The sequence below is a fragment of the Mustelus asterias genome, chromosome 8 (assembly GCF_964213995.1).
Source record: "Mustelus asterias chromosome 8, sMusAst1.hap1.1, whole genome shotgun sequence".
Lineage (NCBI taxonomy): Eukaryota > Metazoa > Chordata > Chondrichthyes > Carcharhiniformes > Triakidae > Mustelus > Mustelus asterias.
Window position 1 is genome coordinate 13,483,333 of NC_135808.1, and position 19,344 is coordinate 13,502,676.

General features: G+C 45.1%; 1 protein-coding gene and 1 long non-coding RNA gene across 3 annotated transcripts in view; both read left to right on the forward strand.

Moving 5' to 3' along the window:
* The window catches only part of LOC144496867 (uncharacterized), an 825,626-nt gene that overhangs the window by 505,461 nt on the left and 300,821 nt on the right, over positions 1-19,344 (forward strand). The window lies entirely within an intron of this gene.
* Positions 1-19,344, forward strand: part of LOC144496866 (hepatic and glial cell adhesion molecule-like) — a 76,218-nt gene that overhangs the window by 37,631 nt on the left and 19,243 nt on the right. The window lies entirely within an intron of this gene.

The following is a 19,344-nucleotide window of genomic DNA, read 5'->3' on the forward strand; positions in this document are numbered from 1 at the left end:
CTGCCAGACTGGGACCTGGCAATACCACCTGGCACACTGGCAGTGCCCACCTGGCACCAGGTTGTGCCAAGTGGGTGGGGTCTGACAGGGTGGGGCCTGAGGGTGTGGAGCATCACAGGGTGGGGTGGAAGGAGGGGAGGGAAAGGGGAACTCTGTTTTCAGGTTGGGGGTTAGTGGTGGAGCTAGTGATCAGGGCCGGCCATCAGATGTCGGGGCCAGCCATCGGAAGGTGGTGGTCGGCTGGGGGTGGTTTCGGGGGCCAGCGATCGGGGTGAGTGCTGGGCCTGTGACGGCATTCGGAGGGGTCGGAGGAGGGCCAGGGCTGGTGATATCCAGGGGAGGGGTCGGGATTTAGAGGCTGGCGATGGGGGTTGGGAGGGATGCCAACCAGTCTCCCAGTATACTACCTCTTATCTCGGTCTGTGTGAAGGATCCACTCTTCCACATAATGGAGTGATATGGTGCAGAAGGAGACCACTTGGTCCATTGTGTCTTCTGATTCTTTGGGGTGATGTCTTAGAGTTCAGTGAAGCTATGGCAACATGCAGCTTGACATGCATGCATCAGCCTGGAGCTTTGGATAGTGATAGAAGAGGTTCCAACTTTCTTTCCATCTGACCTGACCAGGAATCTCTCCCTTTCTTGCTAATTGGGAATATATTGGAAAGATCTGCAGGTTACAACTCAACCTGTTTGACTTAATTTATAAATGCACCTTCCTTGGCCATCAAGTCCTGGGGTGGGACTCACTAAAACCCAAAAGCAGGAGGGATAATACCCAGTGCACCATAAGTACGCCCTGGTTATTTAGTGGAACTATTCAATTATTCTCTCTCATACCTGCTCTTTTCATGTAACCCTGTAATTTATTTTCCCACTTCAAGTATTTAACCAAACCTCTTTTGATACTATTGCATCTTTTCTCACCACCCTGTTCTGAAGTGCATTCCCAATCATAGTCAAAATTTATGATAGAGAAATGAAATTCTGCTAGCATGGTTCGATGAAGTAAGTGGGAAGAGGTTCATGATGTTGAGAAAATTACAACTCCAGACAGTGGAATCCACTATATGCTTCTAATAATTTCTGAAGATCAATAGAGGGCTTATTTTCCTTTAACTAATCTTTTGAACAGTACATAAGATGGCCAGCTTCAAAGCATCATAACACAGGCCAACCCAATTACATGTTTCTGTACCATAATGTTCTGTTTCTGCAAATAAAACTCTCTGGAAGTTACAAACACCTTTCTGCTCCCAGTTATTCTTTTCAGGTTACAGTCACAAAGATTCAAGAAATTAGTAGTAAAATATCTCACAAAAGTCTAAAATTTCTGGAATTAAAAAAAAATTAATACACAAAACTTGACCCAGTTGATTCAGCAAAGTGTTTTTTCTGGTTCGCTTCATTACATTCCCAAATGTGCAAACACCACAGAGATAAATTGAACCTGGGTCCCTGGCGCTGAGAGGCAGCTGTGCGAACCATTGAGCTGCCCCAGTATCTCTAAATGCTCACTAACTGTTTCAGTAACATTCATATTTTACATCTTGTTAATGAATAACCAGACTAACAAGGTTTCACAGGCCACTTATATCTTGGGCGGTAATAGCTGAGAGCGATTGTTCCCAGATGATTCTTCGACTGCAGATGAACATCCATGTTGTTGCTGCCCATCTTAAAGCTCTATCTGTCAGTAACCATGGGAGCTGGTATTAAATACCTTGGCAGGATTTTCACAATGATGGGAGATGTAAGAACTAGGAGTAGAAGTAGGCAATTTGGCCCCTCAAACCTGTTCCACCATTTAATGTGATTATGGCTGATCTCATTTTGGCCTCAACTCTCCTACCCTTCAAACCCTTACTAATTAAAATCTGTCACCTCTACCTTAAATTTACTCAGTGTCCCAGCATCCACCACACTCTGGGGTGAATTCCACACACTCACAACCCTTTGGGAGAAATAATTCCTCCTCCTCTCTGTTTTAAATCTGTCATCCCTTATCCTAAAACAATGACCTCTTGTTGTAGATTGCCCAAGAAGAGGAAACATTCTCTCCACGCCTACTTTGTCAATCTCCCATATCATTCTGTATGCCTCAATTAGATCTCCTCTCATTCTTCTAAACTCCAAGGTGTCGAGACTTAAACTGCCCAATTTATCTTTGTAAGACAAACCGCTCATCTCTGGAAACAATCTCGTGAACGTCCCCTGAACTGCCTTCAATGCAACTACATCCTTCCTCAAATAAGGGGGAAAAAACTGTACACAATATTCTTTAGTGCAGTCTCACTAATGGTTTGTACAGTAGCAGCAACACTTCACTACTTTTATGTTCTATTTCTTTAGCAATAAACGCCAAGATTCCATTTGCCTTCCTCATTACCGGCTGTACCTACATACCAATTTTCTGCAATTCATGTACAAGGACACCCAAATCCCTCTGCACTGAAGAACTGCAAAGTTTATCTCCATTTAGATAACAATTTGCCTTTGTATTTTGCCTACCAAAATGGATGACCTCACACTTATCCATGTCAAACTCCAAATTTTGCCCCATTCACTTAACCTTTCCATATCCATTTGTAAATTTCTTATTTCATTATCGCAACTTACTATCCCACCTATAGCTCAAGGGCAGGGCAGGACTTACTCAGCTAATGGTAGAGCGTTGGGGAGAGCTACAAAACAAAGAGATCTAGGGGTACATGCTCATAGCTCCTTGAAAGTGGAGTCACAGGTGGACAGAGTGGTGAAGAAGGCATTCAGCATGCTTGGTTTCATTGGTCAGAACATTGAATACAAGAGTTGGGACGTCTTATTGAAGTTGTACAAAACATTGATAAGACCACACTTGGAATACTGTGTACAGTTCTGGACACCCTATTATAGAAAGGATATTATTAAACTAGAAAGAGTGCAGAAAAGATTTACTAGGATGCTACCGGAACTTGATGATTTGAGTTATAAGAAGAGGCTGGATAGGCTGGGACTTTTTTCTCTGAAGCGTAGGAGGCTGAGGGGTGAACTTATAGAGGTCTATAAAATAATGAGGGGCATAGATCAGCTAAATAGTCAACATCTTTTCCCAAAGGTAGGGGAGTCTAAAACTAGAGGGCATGGGTTTAAGATGAGAGGGGAGAGATACAAAAGTGTCCAGAGGGGCAATTTTTTCACAGAGAGTGGTGAGTGTCTGGAACAAGCTGCCAGAGGTGGGTACAATCCTGACTTTTAAAAAGTGTTTGGACAGTTGCATGGGTAAGATGGCTATGGAGGCCAAATGTGGGCAATTGGGACTAACTTCAGAGTTTTAAAAAAAGGGCGGCATGGACAAGTTGGGCTGAAGAGCCTGTTTCCATGTTGTAAACTTCTATGACTCTCAGTTGGGAAATTTTCCTGACTTGACAAACTCCGTTCTATTTAAGGGATCCAAATTTGCTCTGGGGAGTTGGTGGTGGGAGAGAGTAGAGCCCACCAACCCTGGAGGAACATTCGAGGTGGGAAGGGGGCAGATGAGTATCAAGGTTAGAAGATGCGCTCAGTTCTCTGAAACTTTACTCAATTCTGGAATCTATTGGGCCCTCTAACACTAATCCCTCACAACCCTCATCACTTTCATCTTACCACACCTACTCCACAAACCCCTCAATGGTCTCCACCTAGGTCTCCCACATTTCTCCTCCCCACACCCTCTGTGTTTTCCTTTTGCGCATATTCACCCAATATGAATGGAGGATGAGGCAGATAATAGAGTCACAGAGGTTTACAGCATGGAAACAGGCCCTTCGGCCCAATTTATCCATGCTGCCCAGTTTTCAGCATTAAGCTAGTCCCAATTGCATGCGTTTGGCCCATATCCCCCTATACCAATCTTACCGATGTAATTGTCTAAATGCTCTTTAAAAGACATAATTGTACCTGTCTCTACGACTACCTTTGGCAGTTCGTTCCAGACATTCACCACCCTTTGTGTGAAGAAATTGCCCCTCTGGACTTTTTTGTATTTCTCCCCTCTCTCCTTTGCTCTCTAGTTTTAGACTTCTTAGAGTTCTTTCTTGACTCTACTCTGACACGCTCTATACTCATCAAGGGATCCACTTGATCCCAGCTTCCTATGCATGTCATGTGCCTCTTCCTTCTTCTTGACTGGGTCCTCAATATCCAGAGTCATCCAGGGTTCCCTACTTCTACCAGCCTTGCCCTTCACTCTAAAAGGAATGTGCTTAACCTGTACCCTGGTTAACACACTTTTGAAAGCCTCCCACTTACCAGACATTCCTTTGCCTGCCAACAGACTCCCCGAATCAACTTTTGAAAGTTCCTGTCTAATAGCACCAAAATTGGCCTTGCCCCAATTTAGAATTTTAACTTTTGGGCCAGACCCATCATTCTCCATAACTATCTTAAAACTAATAGAATTATGGTCACTGGTCCCAAAGTGATCCTCACTAACACTTCTGTCACCTGCCCTTCCTTATTTCCCAAGAGGAGGTCAAGTTTTGTCCCCTCTCTCGTCTGGCCATCCACATACTGAATGAGAAATTCCTCCTGAATGCACTCAACAAATTTCTCTCCATCCAAGCCCCTAATACTGTGGCTGTCCCAGTCAATGTTGGGAAAGTTAAAATCCCCTACCAGTAGCACTCTATTTTTCTTAGAGCTATCTGTAATTTCCTTACATATTTGCTCCTCAATTTCCCGCTGTCTCCACATACATTGTAGGACACTGAGATGCCTACCCCCACAATGGAGCTGACTGGTTCAGGAGTGCAGGATACAGGCTTATCATAAGCCGGTGAAAATTGCAAGCACTGGTAATGAGGAGAAAGTTGAGGGATTGGGCCTTCCAAACAATTTTCAAATCCCTCCACCTCTATTCTGACATGGTGGGAGGCAGAAAAATCCAGGCCCCTGTGTATTCCAGAGACTTAGTTCAGTGCACCCAGTCTATTCTTGCAGCATGTCTACAGCTGCAAAATGTCTGGATTTGCTAAAGCTTGTGTTTAAAACAAAACTGAAGTGAATCTCAGCTAACCGATTCCTGGTTTCTGTTCATTATATCAGCTCTCAGGGTTTATGCAGTATTCAAGCAGCTTTATTCTTAAATTTCAGACTTTGTTCCTGTTTCAAAAGCGCAACCCCCTTACACATGGAGTTGAAGCAATGCTCACTCCGAATTGTAACGAATTGATGTGGCTGAACACTGCCATGTTTACCATGATCTATCTGGGAAGGAACAGGGTCCTGCAGTCTACAAAAGGCTATGACATGTCTGAGATTTAAATTTTATCCAGAAATCGCATCCTTTGACGTATTGTCGTGAGAGTCCCTGTGTCTGTAAGTTAAATCTGTCCTTGTATCTGGTGACTGTTTGGTGATCCTGTTAAATACTGTCCTATTGCAGGCTATTTGGTGATCTGGTTAAACTCTGTCCTCGTAGTTAGTGATTCAGTTAAGCCCTTTAACTATACGTGGCGAGTATTTGTCAATTTATGCACAATAAGACCTCACAATCAGAGTGCAATAATGATGAGTTGACCTGGTTTGGTTGGTGTTTGGGATAAATATTGACCAGGACACTGGCGAAGAATGTCCCCGCTCTTCTTCAAAAAAATGACACTGGATATATTTAACATCCACCCAGGAGGGCAAACAGGGCCTGGGTTTAATACCTCACTCGAAAGAGCAGTTCTGCAGGTCAGAGATTCGGCATCACCAATCTGACTCACTCTCTGCCTTTCTCCCTGCTCCAGTTTTCTCACCTCCACTGCTTAAGACCATGTTCTCCTAGTATTGGGCACATTGTGGGCCCGATTTTACCATTTGGAGTCGAAGGGCCGGATCCGGGCGTAATGCAGATCCGAGCCCGGAATCCTCTTTACAGCGCGCCCATACGCTTTTTGCCGGCTCCAGTCCGTTCTGCGCAGTGGGCGGGGCTTAGCGCTGCCGGAATGATCGGAGCTCTGAACTGCACATGCGCAGTTTGAAAAAAAATCTGAAGCAGCGCGCCCGGGCGTTAAAGAAAAAAAGAGCAGGGGTGGGGGGAGGATGGACTTGGGAGAATCTTGCAAACTGAAAGTAATGTAGCATCTTCTTTGTGCTGCCTAATCATCTATGGGAAAGGTAATTAAACTGGTGTCCTAGTGAGCAATTAGTGACCTGTATAATACGTTTGTGATCTGTAACTGGATTGCTGATGTCCCTGTAGCTATGAGCTAGGTGCTCAAATGTTCAGAGTCATGTGGTGAACTTGGAAGAATTGTCCCTGTGGTGGAACTTGATTGGAAATAAGATTCAAGGAGATTACTCAATCTGGGAAATCAACCATAGTGAAAAGAAGTTTGTATTGGCAACTCTTCTCTCTCATTCCATGGCAGATATGCCCCTACTTATGAATGTGATTTGCATGGGCAACATTGAGTGCAGCTAATCTGCCTCTGGAGCAGCCTTGGATCCTTTCTTTCATCTTGTTTTCATCTGAACATTGCACAGAATTAGAGGAATTCCCTTTGGAAGATAATGTCAAAATTATAATCGCAGGAACTAAAAACCTGACGGTCAAAAATTTGAGAAAATATTTCAAAATATGGATCCGATTCGGGCGCGGACCAGACCCGCGCCCGAATCGGGTGTCGGTAAAGCCACGATCTGCTCGGATTCGGGTGCAGATCGTGTTAAAGGCCCGATGCCTGACTTTACCGCAATTTTGCGCCCGAAAACGGGCGTGGATTTCTCGTTACAATCGGGTCCTGTGACTCAGACCTGTCGCCTAAACTGCAGATTAAGGGCATCTGCACGTTGCCTCTCCCCCAACTCTGCTTGCTCCATGCTTACCTACCTTTTCAACAGCTGGAAATATTTCCACATTCACAGGATGCACTGCAGACACCCGCCCTGTCTTCAAGTTAAAGTTTATTTATTAGTGACAAGTAGGCTTGCACTCACACTGCGATGAAGGTACTGCACAAATTCCCTAGTCACCACACTCCGGCGCCTGTTCGGGTACACTGAGGGAGAATTTAGCACGGCCAATTCACCTAACCTACACCTCTTTGGACTGTGGGGAGGAAACCGGAGCACCCAGAGGAAACCTACGAAGACACAGGGAGAACGTGCAAACTCCACACAGACAGTGACCCAAGGCTGGAATCGAACCCGGGTCCCTGGCACTGAGGCAGTAGTGCTAACTACTGTACCACCATGCCGTCTCCTTGACAAAGCTGTGATCTTCACCACCTGGGCCATCCAAACATTCAGGGCTATGGGCCAAGTGCTGGCAACTGGGATTAGGTGGGAGTTCAGGTCTTTCTATATGTGTCGGTGTGAACTCGATGGGCTGAAGGGCCTCTTCTGTGCTGTGTGCTTCTGTGACATCACATTAGGCCCAGATTTAAAAGTAAACACAATCCCATTAAAACCATTTAAGCAGCAATAAAAGGACCTCCAATCAAGCAGCTTGGTGCCAATAACAAAAACAAAAGGCTTGCTTACAAGCTGCAGAGAACATGATTTAAAAAATACATGTCTTAACGATACAGTAGCATCACAGGATATACCAATGCACATAGAGAGCTGGAGTCAGGTACTGGAGCACTTCCTCAGTCTTGCTCAAAATACTGTGTGGGATCATCTCTGCTCATTGACCAAATGTACAATCAAGACAAATCTACAAGGGCGGCACAGTAGCACAGTGGTTAGCACTGCTGCTTCACAGCTCCAGGGACCTGGGTTCGATTCCCGGCTTGGGTCACTGTCTGTGCGGAGTTTGCACGTTCTCCTCGTGTCTGCGTGGGTTTCCTCCAGGTGCTCCGCTTTCCTCCCACAGTCCAAAGATGTGCGCGTTAGGTTGATTGGCCATGCTAAAATTGCCCCTTAGTGTCCTGAGATGTGTAGGTTAGAGGGATTAGTGGGTAAATATGTAGGGATATGGGGGTAGGGCCTGGGTGGGATTGTGGTCGGTTCGGACTCGATGGGCCAAATGGCCTCTTTCTGTACTGTAGGGTTTCTATGATTCTATGAAGATTAATTTGAATTTAAAATAATAATGAGGCTACTTTTTAACGGGGATTAATCCAAGGTTTTTAGCCATGAGCTACAACCCCAGAGTTGGATGATAAATCTAACACAGCAGCACTTCCTCCAAACTGCCCGGGGAGTGTCAGCCTGGATTGCGTGCTCAAACCTCTGGAATGGGATTGAAGCTCAAACTCAGACAACTGCACGCTGATAGAACTGAAGTCATTGAAAAGTCTGGATGCTTCACTTCTGTAGATGATGTTGAATTGACACACACTGTAGATACTTTGAGCTGACTGGATTAAAAAGCAGAAAAGAGGACTATTGTAAGCTGTAAATACTACCTGAAAGGTAATCTTGCCATGAATGGAGAAGTTTCTGACAGCCCCAGTTCAGATCTAAAGATTTACTAACTTCCGTTGGGAAAAAGATAGAAAAATCTGAGGTCATGTACCAACCAACTCGAGAACAACTTCCCTGCTGGCATCAGACTTGAATGGACCTACCTCGCACTAAGTTGATCTTTCTCTACAACCTAGCTATGACTGTAACACTATATTCTGCACTCTCTCATTTCCTTCTCTATGAATGGTATGCTTTGTATAGCGCACAACAAACAATACTTTTCACTGTATACTAATACATGTGACAATAATAAATTAAACCAAACCACTAATGAGTGATAAATCAGCAGTTTTAAATTCCCCATATAGTCAGCAGTTGGTTACAAATAACTATTGTCAGTGGGATTTTCATTATGGCAACCCTTTACTTTAGTGCCTTCAATCAACAGAGTATCGTTGCAGCTTTTCTTTATCTGTTACAATTATTATTTTTCCTGGTTTCCTTTAAGAAGGATGGAGACTCTCTCCACGCACTGTATTGAGGATTGTGTGTTTAATCACAATACTACCACCTATGTCTAATGATCGAACCAAGTTCCTTTAAATCTGTCCTTAGACTTTGCTGCTCCATATGTCATTGTGTTTATAATGCAAACAAATGTACACCACAGCATCTTTACAGCAAACAACTGTTCAGCTTGTGTGAAGGTCACAACAAAAGAACAGGATTAGACCAGTTGGTAGCCCTGCTTTCAGATGGCTGGGAATTATACGCCTCAGACCCCCTCTCCTTTCAAACTCTCTCTTGCTCCTTTACATCACTGCTTAAAAATTAGATTAGCGATTTGTCACAGGCTGCCGTTATGCACCAAGTGCTATTCACTAATCCCCAGCTGCGGGTTAGCTGACTGTGAAAATGGAGCTGTGTATAAGTCTCTCCAGCCAAACACAGCCTCCATATCAACAGGTGCTGTAATGCTGCCTTGCGGTTACACTGCAAGCAATCTCAGAGCAACATGGGCTCCTAGAATCATAGAATCCCTACAGTGCAGAAGGAGGCTATTCGGCCCATCAAGCCTGCACTGACAACAATCCCCCCCCCCCCCAAGCCCTATCCCCGTGACCCCACATATTTACCCTGCTAATGCCCCTGACAAGAAGGATCAATTTTGCATGGCCAATCCACCTAACCCACACATCTTTGGGCTGGGATGTGGGCTGATGGCCATGTGGACATGTCCTGGTGTCCATCAATCCGGTCCCAACAACGGGTCAAATAGCACCCAATGTCTTGTGGGTCTAGCTCGGGAGGGCCACAGGCACCAAAGTGGAATCCTGTAGGTGATTGGTCATTTTTAAGCTCCTGAAACTAAGTGGGCCCCAGAGCTAGGACTCCCAACCATCGTCTGGATTGAGACTATGAGGTCAGGAGGGCAAGTCTCAGTCTCCAAATCCTGCCCAGCTGATGCAGCCAAAATAAACAAACTGAGCAGACAGTCTTGGAGATAGTGAGGACACTTCATCCTTACTCTTACCAGTGAGGGCACCAACAGTTTAAAGGCCCATTATTAGCGTAAGAGCAGGCACCATTGATCTCCTCAAATAATGGGAAGGATCATTGCAGTCTTTTAGTCAGTCACCACCTGCCTTAATGCATGGTCCCCAGCCAACAAGGTACAGATTGCCCAACGTTTAACATCCTCAATGGATGTGTGATGACTAGGGATCCTATCCAGACAAAGCAGATGGGAAATGGGAACCCTTGAAATGAAAGGGGAAGATTCTCGGGTTTGGAAGCTGAAACAGGACTGTCTGTGTGTCTTGCGGTGCGTGAGGATTCTTAAGTCACAATGTATATCAGATTACATTGATCGGTCATTTGCTACACAATTCAGCATCGACATTGCTGCTCTCCAAGAGACTAAATTGGGTAACACTGAGGTCAACTGTACCTTCTGCTGACATGGCAAAAGGCAAAGTAGCCACTGTGACTCAAGCTGTCAGCAACAGATAAGCAGATCACTAAGATGTTGTTGTGACATAAGATTGCTTCACCTTGCTGTCTGCCATCTGATAGAGGCTTTGTCACCATTATCTCCTGGAGACTTTAACATAAAAGGTGGACTAGACAGAGCTTCACAGTAATCGTTCCTGTTATAGCATGAGCAAGATAAATGTAGTTAAATATTGCTCTGAGCTGTGCTCACGTGAGGCAGATATCCCTCTGCCTGTGTTTGATGGTCTTCCGTAGCTACCTATCATAGAATCCCTACAGTGCAGAGGGAGGCCATTCGGCCCATTGAGCCTGCACCAACCACAATCCCACCCAGACCCTATCCCTGTAACCCCACATATTTACCCTGCTAATGCCCCTGACACGAATGTCAATTTAACATGGCCAGTCAACCTAACCCGCACATCTTTGGGCTATGGGAGGAAACCAGAGCACCCGGAGGAAACCCATGCAGACACAGGGAGAACGTGCAAACTCCACACAGTCGCCTGAAGTCAGAATTGAACCCGGGTCCCTGGAGCTGTGAGGCAGCAGTGCTAACCACTGTGCCACCGTGCCGCCCCAACACTCAGCTGGTATTCCATCCTTCCCATACTCGAGTACTCGGCTGGGATTCTGTCCTTTCCATTTGCTTTGCTTGCTGCTAGGGAGTCAATGTCCTTATTGTAGCTCAATGAGAGCTCTGAATCAAGTTTATACATGATATACAAGTTTACACAGGGTGACTGTGTGGAGTTTGTATGCTCTCCCCGTATCTCCATCGGTTTCCTCCGGGTGCTCCGGTTTCCTCCCACTTTCCAAAGATGTGCGGGTTAGGTTGATTGGCCATGCTAAATTGACCCTAATGTCAGTGGGTAAGCAGGGTAAATATGTGGTGTTGCAGAAGTGGGGCCTGGGTGGGATTGTGGTCAGTGCAGACTCATGGGCCAAATGACCTCCAATAGAATAGGGATTCTATGTTTCTGTGATCTGAGAGTACTCGGATATGGAAATGATGGAGTACCAGTCGAGTATTCACGTACGAAAGGATGGATTACCATCGGAAAATAACAACTTGACAAACAGAAACTAAATACTTATCAATTAGGCCAGTACCCTCAGCACATTGGCAGTGACTGCCTGGTAATGTCACTGGACTGGTAACCCCAGGATTGAGGCTCATGCACTGGGGATATGGGTTCAAATCCCAACAAAGTAGCTGGGATATAGTGCCAATCCAACAAGGGAGGCTTTGTGGGCTTGGGCAAAGAATGGAAGATGGGCAGAGGATGGAAGATGGCCACATTGCCAGTGTTATGCTACACAGGGAGGTAACCTGTGCCAAGAGACTAACTGGGTGCACAAAACTCCCATTTAAGGATGATGTCAAAAGAGACATGAAAGCCCTCAACGTCAATAATGACAAGTGGAAAATGCTAAATGGCGATCGAGGCAAATGGCAACACCAGCTGCGGGCAGGGATTCAACAACATCACAAAGCATCAGCAGAGATCGTACCACACTGCTCGCCAGATTCTACTTCATGTGTGGCAGACTTTACCTTACGAGAATTTCCAGGCTTGTTCAGAACTGCAGCAGAATTTGGCTCTGCCAAATCCTGAGGCTGCATTCCCATCATGCTTTGGAATGATCCACTGAAGTGCCCCAGCAACTTTTTCTATGTTAAAAATGCTCCTTGAATACAAATAATAATTGCTATTTGTGTGATGTGACTTCCTGTGAAGCGAGATTAAAGGAATATATGAACCTTATACCTACACCTGCTCTCTTTATCCAGTTTCTGTCTTAGAACCATAAAACCATAGAACATTACAGCACAGAAACAGGATTTTTGGCCCTTCTTGGCTGTGCCGAACCATTTTTCTGCCTCGTCCCACTGACCTGCACCTGGACCATATCCCTCCACACCCCTCTCATCCATGGACCAAGTTTTTCTTAAATGTTAAAAGTGTGCCCGCATTCACCACTTCATCTGGCAGCTCATTCCACACTCCCACCACTCTCTGTGTGAAGAAGCCCCCCCCTAATATTCCCTTTAAACTTTTCCCCCTTCACCCTTAACCCATGTCCTCTAGTTTTTTTCTCCCCTAGCCTCAGTGGAAAAAGCCTGCTTGCATTAACTCTATCTATACCCATCATAATTTTATACAACTCTATCAAATCTCCCCTCATTCTTCTACACTCCAGGGAATAAAGTCCTAACCTATTCAACCTTTCTCTGTAACTCAGTTTCTCAAGTCCCGGCAACATCCTTGTAAACCTTCCCTGCACTCTTTCAACCTTATTAATATCCTTCCTGTAATTAGGTGACCAAAACTGCACCCAATACTCTAAATTCAGCCTCACCAATGTCTTATACAACCTCACCATAACATTCCAACTCTTATACTCAATACTTTGATTTATAAAGGCCAATTTACCAAAAACACTCTTTACGACCCTATCTACCTGTGACGCCACTTTGAGGGAATTATGTATCTGTATTCCCAGATCCCTCTGTTCTACTGCACTCTTCAGTGTCCTACCATTTACCTTGTATGTTCTACCTTGGTTTGTCCTTCCAAAGTGCAATACCTCACACTTGTCTGCATTAAACTCCATCTGCCATTTTCAGCCCATTTTCCAAGCTGGTCCAAATCCCTCCGCAAGCTTTGAAAACCTTCCTCACTGTCCACTACACCTCCAGTCTTTGTATCATCAGCAAATTTGCTGATCCAATTTACCACATTATCATCCAGATCATTGATATAGATGACAAACAATGATGGACCCAGCACTGATCCCTGTGGCACACCATTAGTCACAGGCCTCCACTCAGAGAAGCAATCCTCCACTACCACTCTCTGGCTTCTTCCATTGAGCCAATGTCTAATCCAATTTACTACCTCTCCATGTACACCTAGTGACTGAACCTTCCTAACTAACCTCCCATGTGGGACCTTGTCAAAGGCCTGACTGGAGTCCATGTAGACAACATCCACTGCCTTCCCTTCATCCACTTTTCTGGTAACCTCCTCGAAAAACTCTAATAGATTGGTTAAACATGACCTAGCACGCACAAAGCCATGTTGACTCTCCCTAATAAGTCCCTGTTTATCCAAATATTTGTAGATCCTATCTCTTGGTACTCCTTCCAATAATTTACCTACTACTGACGTCAAACTTACCGGCCTATAATTTCTCACATTACTTTTTCAGCCTTTTTTAAACAACGGAACAACATGAGCTAACCTCCAATCATCCGGCACCTCACCTGTGGATACCGACATTTTAAATATATCTGCCAGGGCCCCTGCAATTTCAACACTAGTCACCTTCAAGGTCCGAGGGAATACCCTGTCCGGTCCTGGGGATTTATCTACTCTGATTTGCCTCAAGACAGCAAGCACCTCCTCCACTTTAATTTTTATAGGTTCCATGACCTCCCTACTTGTTTGCCTTATTTACATAGACTCCATGCCAGTTTCCTTAGTAAATACGGATGCAAAAAACCCATTTAATATCTCCCCCATTTCTTTTGGTTCCATACATAGCCGACCACTCTGATCTTCAGGAGGACCAATTTTATCCCTTACTATCCTTTTGCTCTTAATAAATGACCTGGTTGAGGGCGTAGAAGGATGGATTAGTAAATCTGCAGATGACACTAAAGTCGGTGGAGTTGTAGACAGTGCGGAGAGAAGTGGCAGGTTACAGAGGGACATAGATAAGCTGCAGAGCTGGGCTGAGAGGTGGCAAATGGAGTTTAATGCAGAAAAGTGTGAGGTGATTCACTTTGGAAGGAGTAACAGGAATACAGAGTATTGGGCTAATGGTAAGATACTTGCTAGTGTGGATGAATAGAGGGATCTGGGTGTCCATGTGCATAGATCTCTGAAAGTTGGCACCCAGGTTGATAGGGTTGTTAAGAAGGCATACGGTGTGTTAGCTTTTATTGGTAGAGGGATTGAGTTTCGGAGCCAGGAAGTCATGCTGCAACTGTACAAAACTCTGGTGCGGCCGCACTTGGAGTATTGCGTACAGTTCTGGTCACCGCATTATAGGAAAGATGTGGAAGTGTTGGAAAGGGTGCAGAGGAGATTTACCAGGATGTTGCCTGGTATGGTGGGAAAATCGTATGAGGAAAGGCTGAGGGGCTTGTGGTTGTTTTCGTTAGAGAGAAGAAGGTTAAGAGGTGACTTAATAGAGGCATACAAGATGATCAGAGGATTAGATAGGGTGGATAGTGAGAGCCTTTTTCCTCGGATGGTGATGGCTAACACGAGGGGACATAGCTTTAAATTGAGGGGTGAGAGATATAGGACAGATGTTAGAGGTAGGTTCTTTACTCAGAGAGCAGTAAGGGCGTGGAATGCCCTGCCTGCAGCAGCAGTGGACTCGTCAACATTAAGAGCATTCAAATGGTTATTGGATAAACATATTGATATTGGAATAGTGTAGATTAGAGGGGCTTTAGATTGGTTTCACTGGTCGGCGCAACATCGAGAGCCGAAGGGCCTGTACTGCGCTGTAATGTTCTATGTTCTAATATACCTAGAGAAGCTCTTAGGATTATCCTTCACCTTGTCTGCCAAAGAAACCTCATGTCTTCCTTTAGCCCTCCTGATTTCTTTCTTAAGTAGTTTCTTGCACTTTTTATACTCCTCAAGCATCTTATTTGCTCCCTGTTGCCTCGACATGTCATACATCTCTCTCTTCTTCTTTATCAGAGTTCCAATATCCCTCGAGAACCAAGGTTCCTTATTCTTATTCACTTTGCCTTTAATCCTGACAGGAACATACCAACTCTGCACTCTCAAAATTTCTCCTTTTGAAGGCCTCCCACTTACCAATCACATCCTTGCCAGAGAACAGCCTGTCCCAATCCACGCTTTTTAGATCCTTTCTCATCTCTTCAAATTTGGCCTTTTTCCAGTTTAGAACCTCAACCCGAGGACCAGATCTATCTTTATCCATGATCAAGTTGAAACTAATGGCGTTAAGATCACTGGAACCAAAGTGTTCCCCGACACACACTTCCGTCACTTGTCCTAACTCATTTCCTAATAGGAGATCTAATATTGCATCCTTTCTCGTTGGTACCTCTATATATTGATTTAGAAAATTTTCCTGAACACATTTTACAAACTCTAACCCATCTAGACCTTTAACAGTATGGGAGTCCCAATCTATATGCAGTTGTCTGCTATCTCTCTGCAGATTTGCTCCTCCAATTCTCGCTGACTATTGGGTGGTCTATCATACAACCCCATTAATGTGGTCATACTTTTCCTGTTTCTCAGCTCCACCCATATGGCCTCGGTAGACAAGCCCTCTAATCTGTCCTGCCTGAGCACTGCTGTAACATTTTCCCTGACTTGCAATGCCATCCCTCTGCCTCTATCACGCCTGAAACATCGGAACCCTGGAACATTGAGCTGCCAGTCCTGCCCCCCCTGTAGCCAAGTTTCACTAATGGCTATAATGTCATAATTCCATGTGTCAATCCACGCCCTCAGCTCGTCTGCCTTCCCCACACTACTACTGGCATTGAAATAGACACCTCAGAAGATTATTACCACCACACACAACCCTTCTATTTGTGATTTTGCATGAACTATTAACATCATTTATTTTCACCCCTGCTCCACTATCTGCTCTGGCACTTTGGTTCCCATCCCCCTGCAAATCGAGTTTAAACCCTCCCCAATAACACTAGCAAACCTCCCTGCAAGTATATCGGTCCCCTTGTAGTTCAGGTGTAACCCGTCTCTCTTGTACAGCTCCCACCTGCCCCAGAAGAGGTCCCAATGATCTAGAAATCTGAAACCCTGCCCCCTACACCAGTTCCTCAGCCCCGTGTTCATCCGCCCGAGCATCCTACTCTTACCCTCACTGGCACGTGGCACAGGGAGCAATCCTGAGATTATTACCCTCGGGGTCCTGCTTTTTAAACTTCCTACCAAGCTCTCTATACTCACTCTTCAGGACCTCCTCACTCTTCCTTCCTATGTCATTGGTACCGATGTGCACCCATGACATCTGGCTGACCACCCTCCCACTTCAGAATGCTGTGCACGCGATCAGAGACATCCCTGACCCTGGCAACCGGGAGGCAACAAACCATCCGGGAGTCTCTGTCACGACCATAGAACCTCCTGTCTGTACCTCTGACTATCAAGTCCCCTATCACTACCGCTCTCCTCTTCTTCCACCCTCCTGCGCTGCAGAACCAGACTCAGTACCAGAGATCCGGCTGCCGCAGCTTGCCCCAGGTAAGAACATAAGAAATAGGAGCAGGAGTAGGCCATCTAGCCCCTCGAGCCTGCCCCACCATTCAATAAGATCATGGCTAATCTGAAGTGTATCAGTTCCACTTACCTGCCTGATCCCTATACCCCTAATTCCCTTACCGATCAGGAATCCATCTATCCGTGATTTAAACATATTCAACGAGGTAGCCTCCACAACTTCAGTGGGCAGAGAATTCCAGAGATTCACCACCCTCTGACCCCCCTTTATTTTGAGGCTGTGCCCTCTAGTTCTAGTTCCTTTCTAAGTGGAAAGAATCTCTCCATCTCTACCCTATCCAGCCCCTTCATTATCTTATAGGTCTCTATAAGATCCCCCCTCAGCCTTCTAAATTCCAACAAATACAAACCCAATCTGCTCAGTCTCTCCTCATAATCAACGCCCCTCATCTCTGGTATCAACCTCGTGAACCTTCTCTGCACTCCCTCCAAGGCCAATATATCCTTCCGCAAATAAGGGGACCAATACTGCACACAGTATTCCAGCTGCGGCCTCACCAATGCCCTGTACAGATGCAGCAAGACATCTCTGCTTTTATATTCTATCCCCCTTGCGATATAGGCCAACATCCCATTTGCCTTCTTGATCACCTGTTGCACCTGCAGACTGGGTTTTTGAGTCTCATGCACAAGGACCCCCAGGTCCCTCTGCACAGCAGCATGTTGTAATTTCTTTCCATTTAGATAATAATCCAATTTGCTATTATTTCTTCCAAAGTGAATAACCTCGCATTTGTTAACGTTATACTCCATCTGCCAGATCCTCGCCCACTCACAGCCTGTCCAAATCTCTCTGCAGACCTTCTACGCCCTCCACACGATTCACTTTTCCACTTATCTTTGTGTCGTCTGCAAACTTTGTTACCCTACACTCAGTCCCCTCCTCCAGATCGTCTATATAAATGGTAAATAGTTGAGGCCCCAGTACCGATCCCTGCGGCACGCCACTAGTTACCATCCGCCAACCAGAAAAGCACCCATTTATTCCGACTCTCTGCTTCCTGTCGGATAGCCAATCCCCAATCCACGCTAACACCCTACCCCCAACTCCGTGTGACCCAATCTTCTTCAGCAACCTTTTGTGAGGCACCTTATCAAATGCCTTTTGGAAATCCAAAAACACCGCATCCACCGGTTCCCCTCCGTCAACCGCACTAGTCACATCTTCATAAAAATCCAACAAGTTCGTCAAGCACGACCTTCCCCTCATGAATCCATGCTGCGTCTGCTTAATCGAACCATTCTTATCCAGATGGCCTGTTATTTCTTCTTTAATGATGGATTCCAGCATTTTCCCAACTACAGACGTTAAGCTAACCAGCCTGTAGTTACCCGCCTTTTGTCTATTTCCTTTTTTAAACAGTGGCATAACATTAGCCGTTTTCCAATCCGCCGGCACTACCCCAGAATCCAACGAATTTTGATAAATAACCACTAACGCATCCGCTATTACCTCTAACATTTCTTTCAGTACCCTGGGATGCATTCCATCCGGGCCCGGGGACTTGTCCGCCTTCAGTCCCATTAGTCTACCAAGCACTGCCTCCCTGGTAACATTAATTGTATTGAGTACCTCTCCTCCTACCAACCCTCTATCGTTAATATTCGGTAAACTATTTGTGTCTTCCACCGTGAAGACCGACACAAAAAACTTATTTAAAGTTTCAGCCATTTCCTCATTTCCCACTATTAAATCCCCCCTCTCGTCCTCCAAGGGTCCAACATTCACTCTTGCCTTTTCTATTCCTTTTTATATATTTGTAAAAGCTTTTACTATCATTTTTTATATTTAGAGCTAGCCTAGCTTCATAACCTATCTTTCCTTTTTTTATCGCTTTCTTAGTCGTTCTTTGTTGTTTCTTAAAGTTTTCCCAATCTTCCGATTCTCCACTATTTTTGGCCACTCTGTACGCATCAGTCTTTAATTTAATACTCTCCTTAATTTCCTTCGTTATCCACGGCTGGTTATCCCTTTTCTTACAGCCCTTCTTTATCACCGGAATATATTATTGCTGAGTACTGAAAAGGATCTCCTTAAAAATCCTCCACTGTTCCTCAGCTGTCCGACCTACCAGTCTGCTCTCCCAGTCCACCTTAGCCAATTCACCCCTCATCCTATCGTACTTCCCTCTGTTCAAATAGAGGACACTGGTATGGGACCCTACTTTCTCCTCTTCCATTTGTATCAGAAATTCGACCATATTGTGATCACTTGACCCAAGAGGGTCCTTCACAAGAACATCCTTAATTCTACCTACCTCGTTACACATTACCAGATCTAAGATAACTCGTTCCCTCGTCGGTTCTGTAACATACTGTTCAAGGTAACTATCCCGACAGCATTCTAAGAACTCTTCCTCCATCCCACCCCTTCCAACTTGAGTCAGCCAATCAATATGCAGGTTGAAGTCCCCCATGATTATTGCCGTTCCGTTTTTGCATGCATCCATTATTTGCTTGTTTTTAGCCCTCCCCACCTCAACATTATTATTTGGGGGCCTATAGACCACGCCTACTAGTGTCTTTCTCCCCCTACTATTCCTTATCTTTACCCATAACGATTCCACGTTTTGTTCCTTAGAGCCTATGTCATCCGTCACGACTACCCTGATATTATCTTTTATTGTAAGAAGTTTAACAACACCAGGTTAAATTCCAACAGGTTTATTTGGTAGCA